At 42.1% G+C, this 8,800-nt stretch overlaps 1 long non-coding RNA gene across 1 annotated transcript; it reads right to left on the reverse strand.

The window, feature by feature from the left end:
• Positions 1-3,870: 3,870 nt before the first annotated feature.
• LOC137096439 (uncharacterized) lies at positions 3,871-8,608 on the reverse strand. The gene is made up of 2 exons (XR_010909476.1): positions 8,524-8,608; positions 3,871-5,652 (listed from the first exon to the last, which is right to left on the reverse strand). It is a non-coding gene; the product is annotated as an uncharacterized lncRNA (long non-coding RNA).
• Between the last annotated feature and the right edge of the window lie 192 nt (positions 8,609-8,800).

The following is an 8,800-nucleotide window of genomic DNA, read 5'->3' on the forward strand; positions in this document are numbered from 1 at the left end:
CCTAATGCCACAAGCCCTTAATACAGTTCCTCACGATGTGGTGACCCCCAACCATAAAATTGTTTTAGTTGCTACTTCATAACTGTAATTTTGCTACTGTTATGAATTGTAATGCAAATATCTGATATGCAAGATGTATTTTCATTCACTGGACCAAATTTGGCATAAATACCCAATATGCCCAAATTTGAATATTGGTGGGATGGGAGGGACTGATTTTTTTCATTTAGAAGTTGTAGTTGCTGGGATTTATAGTTTACCCACAATCAAAGAGCATTCTGAACTCCCCTAACAATTGAATTAAACCAAACTTGGCACACAGAACTCCCATGACCAACAGAAAATACTGGTGGGCATTGACTTTGAGTTTTGGAATCGTAGTTCACCTACATCCAAACTTGGTACAAATACTCAATATACCCAAATGTGAACACTGGTCGAGTTTGGGGAAAACAGACTTGACATTTGGGAGTTGTAGTTTCTGGGATTTATAGTTCACATACAATCAAAGAGCATTCTAAAGCCTACCAACAATAGAATTGGGCCAAACTTTCCACACAGAACCCCATGACCAACAGAAAACATTGTATTGTCGAAGGCTTTCATGGCTGGAATCACTAGGTTCTTGTGGGTTTTTTCGGGCTATAGAGCCATGTTCTAGAGGCATTTCTCCTGACGTTTCGCCTGCATCTATGGCAAGCATCCTCAGAGGTATGAGGTCTGTTGGAATTAGGACAATGGGTTTATATATCTGTGGAATGGCTGGGGTGGGGCAAGGAGCTCTTCCCTGCTGCAGTTAGGTGTGAATGTTTAGCTGATCACCTTCATTAGCATTTGAAGGTCTGCCTGAGCCTGGGAAAATCTGTTCCTGGGAGGTGTTAATCTGTGCCTGGTTTTTTCCTCTCTGTTGTTTAGCTGTTATAATTTTAGAGTTTTTTAATACTGGTAGCCAGATTAATTTTAGAGTTTTTTAATACTGGTAGCCAGATTTTGTTCATTTTCATGGTCTCTTCCTTTCTGTTGAAATTGTCCACATGCTTGTGGATTTCAATGGCTTCTCTGTGTAGTCTGACATGGTGGTTGTTGGTGTGGTCCAGCATTTCTGTGTTCTCAAATAATATGCTGTGTCCAGGCTGGTTCATCAGGTGCTCTCCATGTGTCAGAGAAGCCATTGAAATCCACAAGCATGTGGACAATTTCAACAGAAAGGAAGAGACCATGAAAATGAACAAAATCTGGCTACCAGTATTAAAAAACTCTAAAATTATAACAGCTAAACAACAGAGAGGAAAAAACCAGGCACAGATTAACACCTCCCAGGAACAGATTTTCCCAGGCTCAGGCAGACCTTCAAATGCTAATGAAGGTGATCAGCTAAACATTCACACCTAACTGCAGCAGGGAAGAGCTCCTTGCCCCACCCCAGCCATTCCACAGATATATAAACCCATTGTCCTAATTCCAAAGACCTCATACCTCTGAGGATGCTTGCCATAGATGCAGGCGAAACGTCAGGAGAAATGCCTTTAGAACATGGCTCTATAGCCCGAAAAAACCCACAAGAACCTAGAAAACATTGTGTTTTCCGATGGTCTTTGACAATCCCTCTGACACCCCCCCCCCCCCCCCCGTGACCCCAGGGGTCCTAACCCCCAAGTTGAGAAACACTGGGCTAGATCAATGTGCCCTTGAATGCCACCTGCTGGAGGAAAATAAATTGAGAAGAATGCCTTCTTTACATATCCTACTTGTGGCCTTGCTGTTGGCATCTTCTTCTTGACAATTGTGGCTACAAGTCCTTAGACAAATCACTCAGCAGTTCCTACTAAGACCCAGAAAATATTGATAGCAGCCTAAGATAAATTCTGTAATTTTAATCCTCAGTCCTGTTAGGAATTTTGGAAAGGAACTAGTGATTGTTATGTGAAAACTCACTTTTTGCAACCCCACCAAAATTTCTTATTTTGCTTTCCCCTTATCCCTTCTTTCTACCACCTTCATTCTGTTTTTTTTTCTCTTTACCTTTTGGAGTCTCATGGGGATCCCAGCAAAGTCCCAGGGTTAAGAGTTTCACAATTCAGGTTTCTAGGACAGATAAGGAACTTTTATATGGTGCCCAATGTAAATAAGGAAAAAAAGTAAAGACAGGGCTTTGGAACCAGGCCTTTGGGCAATAGCGCAATACAGAATTGGCATGATGTAGCAGCACGAATGATGGCTTCGGGACTAGGTCTCATGTTTTTAAGTTTTCATTTTATTTATTGTATTTATGTTTTATTTGTTTTATTGTCAATGTAATTGTGTTGTGTTGTGTTGTATTGTACTGTATATTTGCTTTGTTTATGCGGCATTGAATATTGCCATACTGTAAGCCACTCTGAGTCCCCTTTGGGGTGAGAGAGAATGAGATAGAAATATAGTAATGTATATATATGAAGGCTCATTTAGATACAAATAAGACCCAATCCTCCACCCTGCATGTAGGACTTTGATCTAAAGCTCGTAATTCAAAAAACTTTTTAAAATAAAATAAAATAGTGATGCAAAAGTTAGAGAGAAATAGGTTTAGAGTAAAGACACATCTGGACAATGTGACATTGATTAGCAATATAGTTCATGCAAACAATCATTCTGAAGACTGGTTTCTTCTGAAACCCCAACCTGGGTCCATAGGTTTCACTTAAATAAATTGAATAATGTTACCCTATTCCATCGCCAAATTTCCAACTTGCATCATAACTAAATTAGTTTTAAAAGGAAGCTTTCAAAATATGAATAATTGGTTTGAGCTGTGTTGATGTCAGCTGTCAACTGAAGACATTCCAGACAGTCCCAAAATGCGGGACCTGTCACGGATTTACCTGAAGATGCCTCAGATAAAGCCAAATGAACCTGGAGTAAACTAGAATTTCCCAGTTTACTCCAGATTGATTTGACATCTGGAAAGATCTGGACTTTAATGTAAGGTCCGGATCTTTTCAGGTATGGGCCCTGTAGGGAGTGACTCCTGAGACCGCTTCTGCAATTCCAGGGGCCAATCCCCACTGTGATCCCGGTTCTTTGGGCTCCAAGAGCCCATTTACTTCAAAAACTTATGAATTGTCCCTTGCAGAAGCCACCTTCATTGTTTAACATAAAAAAGTTTTACAAACCAGAAATTACAACATCCATATTGTTTTGCTTCAATGTTTGTTTGTTTGTTTGTTGTTTGGACAGTCTGTGCAACCCCTGGATTGGCCAGTGACCCAGCCCTGCTTTAAATAAAGGCCTTCCAGTCATTAGGTGAATTCTATTGCCACATGCATATTCAGATACTTCCTCCTTTCCTATTGCTTAAGAGCAATGCATTCTTCTTTTGAGCTTGTCTGACACTTGTATCTTGCCTAACATTTTTATTACTATGCCTGTGTGTTTACCTTGTGCACGCATAGGCATAGCGACCCCATTAATTTCATAGAAGATTTTTTTTGGGCAAGAAATATTCAGAAGAGGTTTTGCCTGTTTCTTTCTCTGAAATTTAGCCAATGGAATCTGGTATTAGCAAACAGTCTCCTTCCAAGTACTAATGACAGCTGACTCTACTGGGACTCCAAGACAAGATGAAATCTGTTGCCTTTAGGGTATTTGTGTCTATGTTTGCCTTAAAAAACAACTGGAGACTTCTGTTTTGCCTTAATATTCTATAAAACTTGCTTCATAAGCAAGTTTATGTCACAAACCAATGCAAAACCATGTTGCCAAGGCTCACAGAAAATTACACTTTCATCGTGATGGAAGACTGTTCATAAGCTAGCTCAGAAAAGTACGTACAGCTAAAGGTCCAAGAATCCTCAAGCAATACTTGTCAGTCAATAAGCACCAAAAACCTAGTTGTTGCCTAAATGCAACACTTTATTTGTATAGCATCATCAATGCGGATTATGCTTTACAGTCTACAAGAAGAAATGTCCTCACCTTGAGAAGCTTGTAAATTAAAGTTCGATACCAAGGAAACAACAAAGGGAAACACAATGGAGGGATGAAGATAAAACTGGGGTGCATCTTGACAGGGCATAAAAGGCAATGCTGATCCGGAATGAAGTACTCACCAGAGGCTACTCTCCACAATCCTGAGCTACCTGGGAGTTACATGGAGGCCACACTCCACACACCTGAACCACACGGGGGCTGGATGATGCCTTCATGGCTAAGTGATGCCAGAATCATACATACCCAAAATTATGGTTTGCTCAGGAGTTCTGGGGGAAGTTCCAGTGCTCTAGTTCCCAATGTGGGGCACACATCCCACAGGAGGTAATTTGATTTTTAAGAGGGGGTGCAATTCAAGAATTAGTTATTAACAGCGAATCTTTTGCATTTCTTATAGTTCTAGGGGCCTCATATACAGTACAGGCAGTCCCAGAGTTACAAACATCAGACTTACAAATGACTCACAGTTCAGAACAGGGATGAAACAACAGGAAATTAGAAAAATCACTCCTGTAAAAAGTATCATGGTGAAAAGGTGTCTCCATTGAAGCTGTATCACCAATTCTTATTTCCACAATAAGCCATTTTTTTTTCAAAATCCAATGATCATGGGGACAGAAAGTGAGGTGAAACCTTCTGAACACGGACACAGACAGCAAAACAGGGATGTTAACCCTTCCCTGTGCTACCCAAAGCATGTGTATAAGGCTGAAGTTACATTTAAAAATGTACCACTTCCAACTTACATACAAATTCAACTTAAGAACAAACCTTCAGAAACTATATGGTTCATAACTTGGGGACTGCCTGTATATTAGTATATATTGTGACATACACAATTTTGAAATTAAAATCAGAATGTACACGGTGGTCAGCTTGTGACAATAGAAAGGGGAAAAGCTCACTCATAGAGAGGAGTGATGAGAGCCCAGAGTTACTAGAGAGCACACAAGCATAGAAAAATGAGTCCACTTTAATTTCAAACACCCCATTCATCTCAGTATTCTTTTAGCATTACAAACTATACATATGAATGGAACAAGAAATCTGTTTAAAAACCCAAAGCACAAGTATTACTTTCATAGATGAGTCAATATTTTACTCATTTACCAGTTGCAAGAAAATTAACGTTAGGTGACAGGATATTCTCACATATTCTCACCAAATACAGACAATGAATTTGGGCACTTAAAAGTCACCCTGACTTCATATAGATTACTCAAATCAATTTGCTCTTTTATCTTTCTCTCTTTCATGGATGCCATGTTCTTCCGAAGCTTGTTTGTTGTTGTTTATTATTTCAGTCGCTTCCGACTCTTCGTGACCTCATGGACCAGCCCAAGCCAGTGCTCCCTGTCGGCCATGGCCATCCCTAGTTCCTTCAAAGTCAAGCCAGCCACTTCAAGGATACCATCCAGCCTTCTTGCCCTTGGTCTGCCTCTCTTCCTTTTTCCTTTCATTTTCCCCAGCATCATTGTCTTCTCCATGCTTTCCTGTCTTCTCGTTATGTGGCCAAAGTACTTCATCTTTGCCTCTATTATCCTTCCCTCCAGTGAGCAGTCAGGCTTTATTTCCTGGAGTATGGGCTGGTTGGATCTTCTTGCGGTCCAAGGCACTCTCAGAATTTTCCTCCAGCAGTTAACTTAAAAGGTAGATTTTTGGTATCAGTGTGCAGCTGCTTGTCTGTGGTAAACAGTGGAGAAAAAGAATAGGATTTAGCCCTTGCAGATCCTACTATAGTTGTGTGAACTTATGTTTATTTTCAATAGACACGGTAAACACCATCTCTCTCCAGAATCCCTTACTGAACATGTGCAAACTGCAAACCAGAAAGAAAAGTGGGAACTTCGCTGTAATGGTTGCACAGTCCACAGACTGATGCAGGGTAGCATAGGTTGGTTAAGTTAGACCAAGTTAATGGTCTTTTAGGCTTCCTTCATATGAATAGGAGGAGTTCACTTTTTGAATAATAAGTTTTATATGTCCCAGGGTGGGGTGGGGGGAGGAGTGGCATCAGGATTTTAGAGATGCCTAGGTGGGGCATGGCCAGGGCATCCCACGACTTCTCTTAATGTGCTTCAAGGCTGCATTAAGTGGCCTTGGGCTATATTACCCTGCATCAGTATATGGGCAGTGCAACCACTACCACGAAGTTCTCTTGGTATCTGTTAGAGTTTGGCTCTAGAACTCTCTCATAGTTACCAAAATCCATAGATTTGCTACAATGGTGTAGTAAAATGGTGACCCCTCTATGAAGTGACAAAACTTTGGGGGTGAGAAAGGCGGGGTACAAGTATATGAAATAAATAAATAATCTTAGAGCTGTGCCTATATTGAACTCTGGTTTCACACTGATGTGGCATTAGGGGTTTGGCAATTGTTATTAGAATGTGGAAGGATGGGTTTTGTAATTCTACATATATAATATGTATTGGGGATCACCTTTTGTTTTGTAATTCTACATATATAGTATGTATTGGGGATGGGTGATTTCGTTGTACGATGTACAATAACAAAGTTATTCTATTCACTTCCAAACTGCATTATATGAGTATACTGACCACACAATGCAGTTTCAAACTGCACTATATGACAGTGTAAATGGAGCTATATATGGCTTCCCACCTGCACCAACCAGACTGATTGATAACTGGCAAATAGATGGAGAAAACATGGAGGCAGTGACAGACTGTATTTCTTGGTGTGAAGATTATTTATTTATTATATTTAAAACATTTCTATTCCACCCTTCACACCCCGAAGGGGACTCAGGGCAGAGCACAACATATAAACGGCAAACATTCAATGCCGGGACATAAGTAGCCTATACACATACATAAACATTAAAATCATTTATCGAAAGAATAAAATCCAATGTTTAAAACCATTTCAATAATTTGCATCGAATCTGGTTGGCGTGATGAGGTTTCCTATTGCTGCCTTATTGCATTGACCCAAAAGCTTGGTTCCACAGCCAAGTTTTTACCATCCTTCTGAAGGACAGAAGGGAGGGAGGGAGCTGATCTAATCTCACCAGGAAGGGAGTTCCATAGCTGGGGGGCAATCAATGAGAAGGCCTTGTCTCTCATCCCCGCCAATCGCGCCTGTGACAGTGGCAGGACAGAGAACAGGGCCTCCTCCTTTATTTCCACAATTACTGCAGACGCAGATTGCAGCCAGGAAATCAGAAGGTGTTATTTCTTGGGAGGAGAGCAACAGCCAATCTTGATAAAAAAGTGAAAGTAGAGACATCACATTGGCACCGAAGGTCCACATAGTTACAGCAGTGGTATTCCCCATAGTAAACTATGGATGTGAGAGGTGGACCATAAGGAAGGCTGAACGAAGGAAGATAGACACATTTAAACTGTGGTGTTGGAAGAAAATTCTGAGAGTGCCTTAGACTGCAAGAAGATCAAACCAGTTGATACTCCAGGAAATAAAGCCAACTGCTCATTGGAGGGAAGGATATTAGAAGCAAAGATTAAGTCCTTTGGCCACATAATGAGAAGACAGGAAAGCCTGGTGAAGATAATGATGCTGGGGGAAATGGAAGGAAAAAGGAAGAGGGGCCGACCAAGGGAAAGATGGATGGATGGTATCCTTGAAGTGACTGGCTTGACTCTGAAGGAACTGGGGTGGCCACAGCTGACAGGGAGCTCTGGCGTGGGCTGGTCCAAGAGGTCATGAAGAGTCGGAAGCGACTGAATGAATGAACAACAGTAAAATTAGCATAAAAGTTTAACTGCATTGAACTGCATTATGAGAGTCTACACCAGGCATGGGCCAACTTGGGCCCTCCCTCCAGGTGTTTTGGACTTCAACTCCCACCATTCCTAACAGCCTCAAGCCCCTTCCTTTCCCCCTCAGCTGTTGGTGAGTTGTTCATTCGTTTCCAACTCTTTGTGACTTCATGGACCAGTCTACGCCAGAGCTCCCTGTTGGCCGTCACCACCCCCAGCTCCTTCAAGGTCAATCCAGTCACTCCAAGGATACCACCCATCCATCTTGCCCTTGGTCGGCCCCTCTTCCTTTTTCCTTCCATTTTCCCCAGCATCATTGTCTTCTCCAAGCTTTCCTGTCTTCTCATTATGTGGCCAAAGGACTTCATCTTTGCTTCTAATATCCTTCCCTCCAATGAGCAGTTGGCTTTATTTCCTGGAGTATTGTCTTCTCTAAGCTTTCCCTTCTTCTCATAATGTGGTTATGGGCGAACTTTGGACTTCAACTCCCACCATTCCTAACAGTCTCAGGCCCCTTCCTTTCAGCTTAAGCAGCTGAAGGGGAAAAGGAAAGGGCTTGAGGGTGTTAGGAATGGTGGGAGTTGAAGTCCAAAACACCTGGAGGGCCCTAGTTTGCCCATAACTGGTGTAGACTGGCCATATAATGCAGTTTCACATGCAGTGTGGATGAGGCCTATGTCAGCAACGCTAATCTCATTGGGTCTGTCCGTTATTTGCTATTTTTATGACGTGAATGGACCTCTATGTGTCAGAAAAGCCATAACTGACATATAAGAATTAATAAATAATACTATTTTTTTCAAAAAACAACCGTTGCCAGGGTGTGAAGCCAATCAGCGCTTGATGGAAGAGGCAAGGCAGCGGCAAATGGAAAAACAGCACTCCTGTGCGCTTCCTCCTCGCCCGCTGGCAAAGCCGAAGCCCATTGGTCCGCCGAAGACCACATGCAAATAAGCCGGCGGCTGGCTGACCACTGAGGAAGCGCGAGGAGGTTCGGGCGGCGCTCTCATTGGTCGGCGCCCCCGTGGCGAGATGGCGCGCGGCCCCCTCCTGATCCCGCCGAGGCTTCCCTTTCTTTCTCTCTCTCT

This window comes from Anolis sagrei, chromosome 2, assembly GCF_037176765.1.
Source record: "Anolis sagrei isolate rAnoSag1 chromosome 2, rAnoSag1.mat, whole genome shotgun sequence".
In the NCBI taxonomy this organism is placed as follows: domain Eukaryota; kingdom Metazoa; phylum Chordata; class Lepidosauria; order Squamata; family Dactyloidae; genus Anolis; species Anolis sagrei.